The sequence below is a fragment of the Rhinopithecus bieti genome, unplaced genomic scaffold (genome assembly GCF_001698545.2).
Source record: "Rhinopithecus bieti isolate Rb0 unplaced genomic scaffold, ASM169854v2 scaffold_15146, whole genome shotgun sequence".
Lineage (NCBI taxonomy): Eukaryota > Metazoa > Chordata > Mammalia > Primates > Cercopithecidae > Rhinopithecus > Rhinopithecus bieti.
The window spans coordinates 694434-705344 of NW_016808195.1; the positions used below are offsets into that span (position 1 = coordinate 694434).

General features: G+C 43.0%; 1 protein-coding gene and 1 pseudogene across 3 annotated transcripts in view; one reads left to right on the forward strand and one right to left on the reverse strand.

Moving 5' to 3' along the window:
* Positions 1–10911, forward strand: part of ADRA1B (adrenoceptor alpha 1B) — a 96592-nt gene that overhangs the window by 26268 nt on the left and 59413 nt on the right. The gene's annotated exons all lie outside the window — the stretch shown is intronic.
* LOC108537945 (glyceraldehyde-3-phosphate dehydrogenase pseudogene) lies at positions 8277–9338 on the reverse strand (annotated as a pseudogene).

The window sequence follows — 10911 nt, forward strand, 5'->3', positions numbered from 1 at the left end:
GCCCGGCTAATTTTTTGTATTTTTAGTAGAGACGGGGTTTCACCATGTTAGCCAGGATGGTCTCGATCTCCTGACTTCGTGATCAGCCCGCCTCAGCCTCCCAAAGTACTGGGATTACAGGCTTGAGCCACTGTGCCTGGCCAGGTACTGGGTTTCTTTAGGGGGTGATGAAAATGTTCTGTAATTAGATAGTGGGGTTGGTGTACAACTTTGTGAGTTACTAAAAACCGCTAAATTGTACACTTAAAAAAGATACATGTATGGTATGGGAATTATATAGCTCAAAATGGCTTTTGTAAAAAAAAAAAAAAAAAAAAAAAACTGTTCTAATTGGGAAACAACCTACATGTCTATCCATAAGCAGGTAAGGAAATAAACTCTCACACATTCATACAGTGGACTGTGATACAGCATTTAGAAGGAATGAATTTGATCTGGATACTAATTTTAAAAGATCTTTAAGATAAATTGTTGACTGGCCACACTTGTAATCCCACCACTCTGGGAGGCTAAGGCAGGAAGATCACTTGAGCCCAGGAGTTCCAGACAAGCCTGGGCAACACAGTGACCCCCCGCCTCTACAAACACGTAAAAAAGACAAATTGTTAGGGAGAGAAACAAGTTACAGAGCATTGCATATAGTATGAAATGTTACATTTTTTAAATCCCAAATATTCTATTTTCTATAAGTATATATATGGAAATACATAGAAAAAAAACTGGAAGGTAATACACCAAAAAGATGAAAACAGTTCCCCATAAAGGAGGGACATAAAATTAGGGATGGTAGTCAAAAAAATTGTTCTTAATTTTTAAAAGTATTCATTTATTACATATGTAATTAATAATTTGTAATGCTTTCTTTATTAAAATCAAAACATAAATTAGATCGTCTTTGGGACGTCAAGGTGGGCGAATCACCTAAGGTCAGGAGTTCAAGACCAGCCTGGCCAACATGATGAAACCCCATCTCTACTAAAAATGCAAAAATTAGCCAGGCTTGGTGGCATGCACTTGTAATCTGAGCTACTCAGGAGGCTGAGGCAGGAGAATCACTTGAACTCTAGAGGCGGAGTTTGCAGTGAGGTGAGATCGCGCCACTGCACTCTAGCCTGGGTGACAAAGCAAGACTCTGTCTCAAAAAATAAATAAATAAATAAATAAATAAATAAATAAATAAATAAATTAGATCATCTCAGTGGAGGATAAAGAGAAACATAATGCAGAACAAGTTTCAATGATATAAACTACCTAACTATAATGAGGTACTTTTTCTGTTTGTAAATTGAGCTCTTATATTCTCCCAAAGAAACAAACTTCCCTCTTAAACTTTGCTTAGCTCTGAACTCTCTAGGGCTGTAAATAAACCCAAGAGGCCAGTTCCTCTAGTTTAAGACCCCGATGAAAGAACCCCAGACATGAATGTCCCTAACTCCCCAACTCCAACCTGATTAAAGATCGTTAGTCTAATGACTTCTACCCTGTGTCACCCGTCAGCATCTCTCCCTAACCAGATCTATCTAGGTAACGCCTCGAAATTCTTTTATGCTTGCTGTAGGCTGAGCCTCCACTGAGATGATTGAGGATACTGTGTGTGACCTACTTAGGGGATTTTTTTTTCAGGGGTTGGGGAGAGAAAGAGATTTGCTTTTCATTTGATTTTTTCCCAATCTTTTCTTCCTCAGATCATAGGAAGAAAAGATAAAATTTTAAAGGAACACAATGGAACATTTTCTCATTTTGTAACTAAAATTTTGTGATGATTTCCTTCCAATCAGTATATTGTTACCTGGGTGACTGACTGACTACCACAATTGGCTCTCTCTCTCTCTCTCTCTCACACACACACACACACACACACACACACACACACACACATACACATTCTCACTCCCCAGTTTTATTCTTCTTGGTTCTCTCCTCCTTTAAAACCAATATCTCTTTACCATTCAATAAGGTACCTTACCCAAGATTTCCGCATTTATTTGCATCATATCTTACAGAGGCCACTTTCACCTTTACGAACTCAGATTCTTAAAGTGGCAGGCCCTGTTTCCTTCTGAACATTTCAGGCAGAGTTTTTTTGTTTTTTAACAAAACTCTTCTAAAGATACCAATTTACTCAGGATGCCCCAGGAACAAATGGCCCCATTTGTCACAGCGGAGAGCTTTCTCGATGGCCACTGGCTCCTGGCTGGAGTGTCGTGCTCCTGTGCTTTCGTTTATTACCTGTCTGACCGTGGTGCAGTGTCCTGCAGGCTACTCATTATTCTAGATACAAATTCCATCCGCAGTGCCTTTTAAAGAATGATCTGAAGTAGCACAAGGTCTCTGTTAATCAGTTAATTATTGTACATCACACAGAGAAAGGCTAACACTTAGCCAAAGAAACATCAGAATGATGCTGTGAAACCTGGTCTCTCGACAGGCTGTGTTACCATCTTGTCAAAGGGCCCCTAATAAAAGATGATTGCTTGCTCATGATGAATGAATGAGAGAGAATTCTGGTGGGCGTAAAAAATTAAAAATGCCTTACAGTTAGCACCCAGGGAACACAGCCACCATTTGTACCATGTGCCAGGCACTGTGCTAAGTGCTTCATATATGTTACCTCCTTCAATCTTTACAACAACCCTGGGGGAGGTGGGGTGGGGGGAGAAGCTTGTTTTAGCCTAAATTTACAGATATGGAAATTGAAATTCAGAGAGTGAGAGGCCTGTAAAGATCACACAGCCAGATATCTATTAAGTACCTTCTCCGTCTCGGGTACTCTTCAAGGCACTGCAGATACAAGAGTGAAAAAAACAGGCAAAGCCTCTGCCTCCATGAAGGTTACAGTCCTGAGGGGTGGGTATGGACAAATCATACATTTAAATAAACATGTGATATCAGGTAACTGCAGATACTATAGAGGAAATAAGATGAAGTGGTGTGCTACAGAGGAGCAGGCGGTGATGATCAAAAAAAAAGCATGAGCTCAACCTGAGGAAGCTGATCGAAAAAGAAAATAATTGATTATAAGAAAAAAGAGGGCCGGGTGCGGTGGCTCACGCCTGTAATCCCTGCACTTGGGGAGGCCAAGACAATCACTCGAGGTCAGGAGTTCAAGAGCAGTCTGGCCAACGCCTCTACTAAAAATACAAAAATTAGCCAGGCGTGGTGGCGCATGCCTGTATCCCCAGCTACTCAGAAGGCTGAGGTGGGAGAATTGCTTCAACCCGGGAGGTGGAGGTTGCAGTGAGCCCAGATTGCGCCATTACACTCTAGCCTGGGCAACAGAGCAAGACTCTGTCTAAAAATAAATAAATAAATAAAACTAAGGGAAGAAAAAAGAGAGAAAGCTGCTCTTTGAGATCATGGGCTGAAACTTGAGTGACTAGAAGGAGACAGCCCTGCAGGAATCTGATGGGAAAGCATTCCAGGCAGCAAGGACAGTAAATGCAAAGTCCCTGAGATAGGAATGCTTTTGACATGGGTGACATGGAAAATGGCAGCCAGAGTGCTGGACTGCACAGAGGGAGGAGGAGAGAGGTGGCAGATGATGTCAGACAGGAAGGAAGCATGGATATCCTGTGAGGCCTTGTAGGTCATGATAGAAAGTTCAGCATTTTCTCTAAATGCTATTGAAAATCACAGGAGGGTTTTGGAAAGGGAAATAATGTAATCCAATTTCTGTTTTTAAAGACTTCATCGGGTAAGTGGAGAATGGATTGTAGAGGCTTAAGGGTAGAGACAGGGAGGCCAGTTGTGAGGCTGCGGCCCTGGTCCAGAAGAGATGATGGTAACTTTGGATTGCATTCTGTTCTTACCTATGAAAATCTAGACCATCCAGGAAAAAGCCTGATCCAGAATTTACAGGGAGTTCCCTGGTAAATTGACATGAGGCTTCTCCAGAATTTATCTCACCTCATGCTGAATGCATACAAACTGTGTGACACTTATTTCTCTTTAAATAAACTTTTTATTGAAGTATGACATGCAAACAGAAAAGAGCACCAATCAGAAGGGATGGCCGTGTCAATACTCACAAAATGAACACATCCCGGTAAGCAGCACCCAAAATAAGAAAGAAAAGATTATCAGTAACTGCAAAGCCTTCCCATTTCTCCTTCCAGCCCATCTCTGGCATTCCAAGTATGTGTGTGACACATGTTTTGCAGAATGACATTCTGTAAATCCATATTCTCAGTCTTGCTTATCTCATGACCTCTTTTTCTAAACCTAAAGTTGCATGCCCTCTGCAATCAGAGATTTCTGATACCACCAGCCAAGATGATTTGAATTTTGTATTCTGTGATGTATGTTATGAAAACAATTAAAATTATAGTATAATATTGAATATGCTCAGATTCTATTGTGCCCTCTCTTAAGAATCAGAGCTCACACATAAACATGGCATAGATTCTGGAAAGCCTGCAGGTTACCTTGTCTAGGATCATCTGAAAATCCAGTGGCACAGAGTGTAGCATTAAGACACGTGAGTTTGTATCATCGAACAAAGACATGATTTCAGGGCTTTGTTCAGAAGGCAAGACACTGGTGGAGAACTAATATTTACTGAGCACTTATGATGTCCCTAGCACTGAGCTAGGTGTTTCAGTATGTTATCTTATTTAATCTTCACAGCCCTTTGAGGATGGCATAATTCTCTCCATTGTACAAATGAGAAAACCATGGTTGGCTGGGTGTGGTGGCTCATGCCTGTAATCCCAACACTTTGGGAGGCCAAGGTGGGCAGATCACCTGAGGTCAGGAGTTCAAGACCAGCCTGGTCAACATGCGAAACCCTATCTCTACTAAATAATAGAAAACTTAGCCAGGCGTGGTGTGGATGCCTGTAATCCCAGCTACTCCAGAGGCTGAGGCAGGGAGAATTGCTTGAACCCAGGAGGCAGAGGTTGCAATGAGCCGAGATCGCACCACCGCACTCCAACCTGGGCAACAGAGTGAGACTCCATCTAAAAAAAAAAAAAGAAAGAAAGAAAAAGAAAAGAAAAGAAAACCATGGTTCAGAAAGGTAAAATAATTGACCCAAGCTCTCAGGGCTCATAAGTGGCAGAGCTGAGATTGCAACTAGCTCTGTCTGCCACCAAATCCCATGCTTATTTCACTCAACCAGTGCAGCCTCTATAGCACTTTTTTTCATTTGATCTGCAGGAAATAGATTGAAGTGTTGGCCTCAATACTGGGTTGTTGCAGTAAGCCTAATTTCTTTTAATGGTTTCCCTTTTACATTCTTTTTGTCAATACACTGGCTTTCAAATTAACGCTAAAGCTATTCATAAATGAAATGGGGGACCTGGCTATGACTTTGCTTCTTTCCAGAAAGCAAAGACTCTTCAAGCTTAATGACATTGAATCCTTGCTGTAAATCCAGGAAAGAAATGAATGAGCACAATTTAAATCTCTCCAGCCTAGAGTCTGGCCACGTGAGGGACACGGGAGCTACGTTGCAACACCATATTATCCGTTATTGAGAAAGGAGCCAGCAATTAGCACAGCAATTTAGAATTAACCATGCTAACATCTCTGGGAGAGGGATTCACATTCTCTGGCTTTCTGCAAGCTCTTCCAAGCTCAAGCTGTCCCTGGATTCTTTGGCTTTGCATCATGAAGGGAATTGATCAATTACATTGCTGCTGTCTAATTAGTAAGCACGGCCACACTGGCCCATCGGTTTCACAGAGATTAAACTTGCGATCCTGACCACAGACCAGTTTTCATGGCTGAAAGTCTCTGTACCTTCATTCTCAATCCATACCACTTCCCTGGAGTTAATCATAACAGGGCTTTGACCCAGGGCTGGAGGCATGTTCTCTAAGTCTGGACAACAGGGCTTCCAGAGTTCTCCTGCATTACAACACAGATTATTTTGTGAAAGCTCCACAGGTTAAGAAGTTGGGCCTTTTCACACATGCCATGCACCACCCTTCACAAAGCACTTTATGCTCACCCTTTCATTTGAGTTTCCTGGTGTCTCAACAAGGAAAGAAAATATAACTCTCATTTCAACATGAAGAAAGGAACCTTCACAGATATGATGACTCAAAGCCACAAAGCATTTTTCAACAGAGATCAGTCATCATGTTTTCAAAAAGTAACTTTTATTGGGTTAGTTATGTTTACTACAAGAAGTTATACACGTGTTTTCATTGTAGAAAATTTAAAAGAATTAGAAAAAAGATAATAAAAACCCACCCCTTAAACATAACCACTGAAATGTTGAAAACATATTTATTCAGCCATTTTTCTATGGCATGATATCAAAGGTACTGTTTTGTAATCTGTTGTCTTTTGACATATATGAACACGTTTCTAATCATATTCACTTAGTTAACTTTTCCTGGTTGAATTGTATGTGTCATTAAGCCAGTCACTTATGTTGAATATTTGGGGTTGTTTCCAATTTTTACTTATGATAAATAATGTGCCAATAAAATCCTTGTATCTAAATAATAATAGCAGTTATTGCGTATTTATTTTGTCCCAGATACTATACTAAGTGTTTTGCGTGTATTATCTCATTTAACCCTTCTAAGAATCCTATGGATAAATATCATCTCCATTTTATAGATGAGGGAACTGAGTCCTAGAGAGAGGTTAAGTAACTTGCCCACAGTGATGTAGATAATAAGTAGTGATGTTAAAATTTAATTCAAGTCAGCCTGACTGCAGAGCTAGCACACTTACCCACTAAGACAAATTCTTAAAATTGTAATTTCAGGGAAACTAAATACATAAAACTATAAGGCTTTTGAATCACCTTGCTCAATTACCCTCCAGAAAGCATATTCCAATGTATACGCCCACCCTCAATGAATGAATGCCCATTCACTCACATCATCACCAACATGGGGTACTACTCAATTTGTATTGTTCATTAGGGAAAAATGAAGCCCAATCTTCTGATAGCTCATTCACGCTTTTAGAGCATGCATGCAACATAGTTCCTGATCAAAACAATGATTTTCTCTAAATCAATGGCTCATATCCTTTTTTTGGTACATGGGTGCTTTTGGGAATCTGAGGGAAGCTATGAAACAGCTACGCAGAAAATGTACATATGCACATCAAATAACCTTTTATTTTTCAGTGGCTCACAAACACCATTAAGAACTTCTGGGCTTGGCCGGATGCGGTGGCTCACGCCTGTAATCCCAGCACTTTGGGAGGCTGAGGCGGGTGGATTATGAGGTCAGGAGATCGAGACCATCCTGGCTAACACGGTGAAACCCCGTCTCTACTAAAAATACAAAAAATTAGCTGGGGGTGGTGGTGGGTGCCTGTAGTCCCAGCTACTTGGGAGACTGACAAGGGAGAATGGCGTGAACCCGGAAGGCGGAGCTTGCAGTGAACTGAGATCGCACCACTTCACTCTAGCCTGAGTGAACTGAGATCGCACCACTTCACTCCAGCCTGGGCAACACAGTGAGACCCCGTCTCAAAAAAAAAAGAACTTCTGGGCTTGCCAGAGGATTGATGCATCAACAACATGAGAACTAAAACTAAAAGCAGGACTAATACACTCATTCTTCAAATGCTGGTTTTGCCAGATTGTTCTTTTTAATAATCCTGAAGCATAAGGAACCAGATCAGGAGACACTGGAATGAAACACCCAGGCACTATAACAGTGTATTTGCCATGTAGTGGGAGGTACCTAGGTCAAGACTCTCTCCTGAGGTCATGCTGTCCTCTACTAAGATCAGCAAGATCTCAGAGCAGATGGACCGGCCGGCACCAGCCTGCCTCCATTTGTGCACTTCAGCAACCTCAGAAGAGTAAGTGTTGGATTCTCTTGCCAAATGCACTTCTTCACACACTGGCGTTTTTCATTATCTCCCCTTGCATCCTGCTCCTTTATGGCTTGCAAAGCCTTGTCCCAGATCAGCCAAACCTCCACCAACCCTATCCACTCCCGTCCTGTCACAAGCAGTGGATCAGGGCAAGCAGGGAAGAGAGAGTGAGGTCCAGGGCCTCGCCCGTCCATCTGCTCTGAATGCTGTTGTGCCAGGCAGGTCTTTCTGTGAGCCCTCCTTGACCAGAGCATGTGTTCCCTAGGAGGAATGGGGCAGTTTTTAGTAATGATCCATCAGGGCAGTTTTTTGTAATAATCCATTGAGGTTCAGTGACATTTCAGGATTAGGGGTGAAACACCTGGTTCCAGCTTGCAAGGAAGGAGGTGGACAGAGGAATTAGCAAGCTTAAGTGATCTGCCCTTTTGGGCGACCCTAGGGGAGACTTTTTTCTTTTTATGGCTGAGCACAGGGGACTTTATTGATGGTACATGACAAGGTGGGGCTCCCTAGACCCCTCCCTATTCAGGGGGTCTGCATGGAAACTGTGAGGAGGGAAGAGTCTCAGTGTGGTGGGGGACTGAGTGTGTCAGGGACTCCCCAGCAGTCAGGGCTCCTCTCCTCCTCTCATGCTTTCGCTGGGGCTGGTAGTCCAGAGTTGTTACTCCTTGGAGGCCATGTAGGCCATGAGGTCCACCACCCTGTTGCTATAGTCAAATTCATTGTCATACCAGGAAATGAGCTTGACAAAGTGGTCAATGAGGGCAATGCCAGCCCCAGCATCAAAGGTGGAGGAGTGGGTGTCTCTGTTGAAGTCGGAGGAGACAACCTGGTGCTCAGTGACGACCCAGGTGCCCTTGATGCTCACTTCACCACCTTCTTGATGTCATCCTATTTGGCAAGTTTTTCTAGACGGCAGGTGAGGCCCATGACTGATACATTGGTGATGGGGACACAGAAGGGCATGTCAGTGAGCTTCTTGTTCAGCTTAGAGATGACCCCTGCCCACAGCCTTGGCAGTGTCAGCAGAGGCAGGGATGATGTTCTGGAGAGCCCCGCAGCTGTCACACCACAGTTTCCCGGAGAGGCCATCCACAATCTTCTGGGTGGCAGTGATGGCGTGGACTGTGGTCATGAATCTTTCCACAATACCAAAGTTGTCATGGATGACCTTGGCCAGCGGCACTAAGCAGTTGGTGGTACAGGAGGTATAGTTGACAATATTGAGTTTGTTGTCATACTTCTTGTGGTTCATGCCCATCACAAACATGGGGGCGTCAGCAGAGGGGGCAGAGATGATGACCCTTTTAGGTCCTCCCTGCAAGTCAGCCCCAGCCTTCTCCATGGTAAAAGATGCTTGTGGACTTCACAACATATTCAGCACCAGCATCACCCTATTTGATCTTGGAGGGATCTTGCTCCTGGAAGATGGTGATGGGATTTCCATTGATAAGAAGCTTCCCTTTCTCAGTCTTGACAGTGCCATGGAATTTGCCACGGGTGGAATCATACTAGAAGATGTAAACCATGTAGATGAGGTCAATGAAGGGTCAGTAACGGCAACAATATCCACTTTACCACAGTTAAAAGTGGCCCTGGTGACCAGGTGACCAACGTGTCCAAATCCATTGACTCCAGCCTTCACCTTCACCACGGTGTCTCGGGGATGCATCTGACAACGCACGAGAAGATGCGGCTGTCTGTCGAACGGGAGGCGCAGAGAGCCCCTAGTGGAGAATTTAGCTCAGTCTGGATAGATAGACCAGACCACAGTGAGACAGGGGCAAAGAATGCAGTCTGCTCCTCGGGCTGGAACCCGAGCTGCCCTGGCCTGGCTACCCACCCATAGCCACCTTTGGGGTCTCACTGTGCACAAAACCACCTCATCCTAGTCAGAAATATGGGAGCAGAGTGGTGAGGGAAGCAAGGGCTGTTGTGCCCTTTTATTGTCTGGCTTAGTTCTATCTTTTCATCCCTACTTATATTTTCCATCCTTTGAAAACTCACTCTTTGCTCTGTCCTCTCACTTTTGTTCTTGGCATTGCTCGTCCACAGATCATGGAAGGATTTGTGAGTGAGGCATCTCTTCTCCCTCCACCTTCTTGGAGGCCCAGAACTTACTTTCACGAGGCCTGGAGATGGCAGAAGGATGACTTTTCAATTCTAAATTATTACAGTTTCTCCTGGATTTGGCTGGGAAAATGAGTTATCTGAAAACTAGTATTCACAGTCAAACGCTTATTCCCTGCACTTTCCAGTCCCCTGTGGAATCTGCTACACTTTCTTAAATTGCCTTTTGGTACAGGAGGCCCTTTTTCTTGGGGATATGTTGCAAGACCCCAGTGGATGCCTAAAACCATAGATAGTACCTAACCCTATATACACTATGTTTTTTCCTATGCATACATATCTACAATAAAGCTCAATTTATAAATTAGGCACAGTATGAGATTAAGAAGAAGAAGAATAAAATAGGACGATTGTAACAATATACTGAAATAAAAGCTATCCGAACATGGTCTCGCTCGCTCTCTCAAAACATCTTATTGTATGTAATATTTTTGGACTGCAGTTGACCTCAGGTAACTGAAAGCACGGATGGCGAAACTGTGGATAAGGGGGAAACTACTGTCCTTGGCTTCCTAGTGGCCCACCTCACCAAGTTAAAACAGCAGCAGATGGGAGAGCAGGAGCTCATGGGTTGAACGGAGATAGCTCCATGACTTTGAGCAAATTACTTCTCTCATGTAAGTGTCAATTTCAACATCTGTAAAATGGGGACAGTTTATTGCATCTCCCACATAGAATTGTTTTTGGTACGAATGAGAGGTGCATGTTAGGAGTTATTACAGTGCTTGCCACCTATAAGCTCTCCGTACACAGTAACTACTATTATTGTAGTCATTATTGTTATAAAATTCAGATTCCCACCATCCTCTGTATTTTTCTTTGGATTTTATCATAAAGACCGAGTCCATTTCTAATTATTGTGAGAATCAGCACACATTCTCCACCTTCTCTGTAATCAGGACACTGCATAAAAGAAGCCAGGCCTCCCCTCTCAAGAGCTGAATAAGCTTCTTACATTACAGGGTTTCTTTTTTTTTTTTTTTTTTT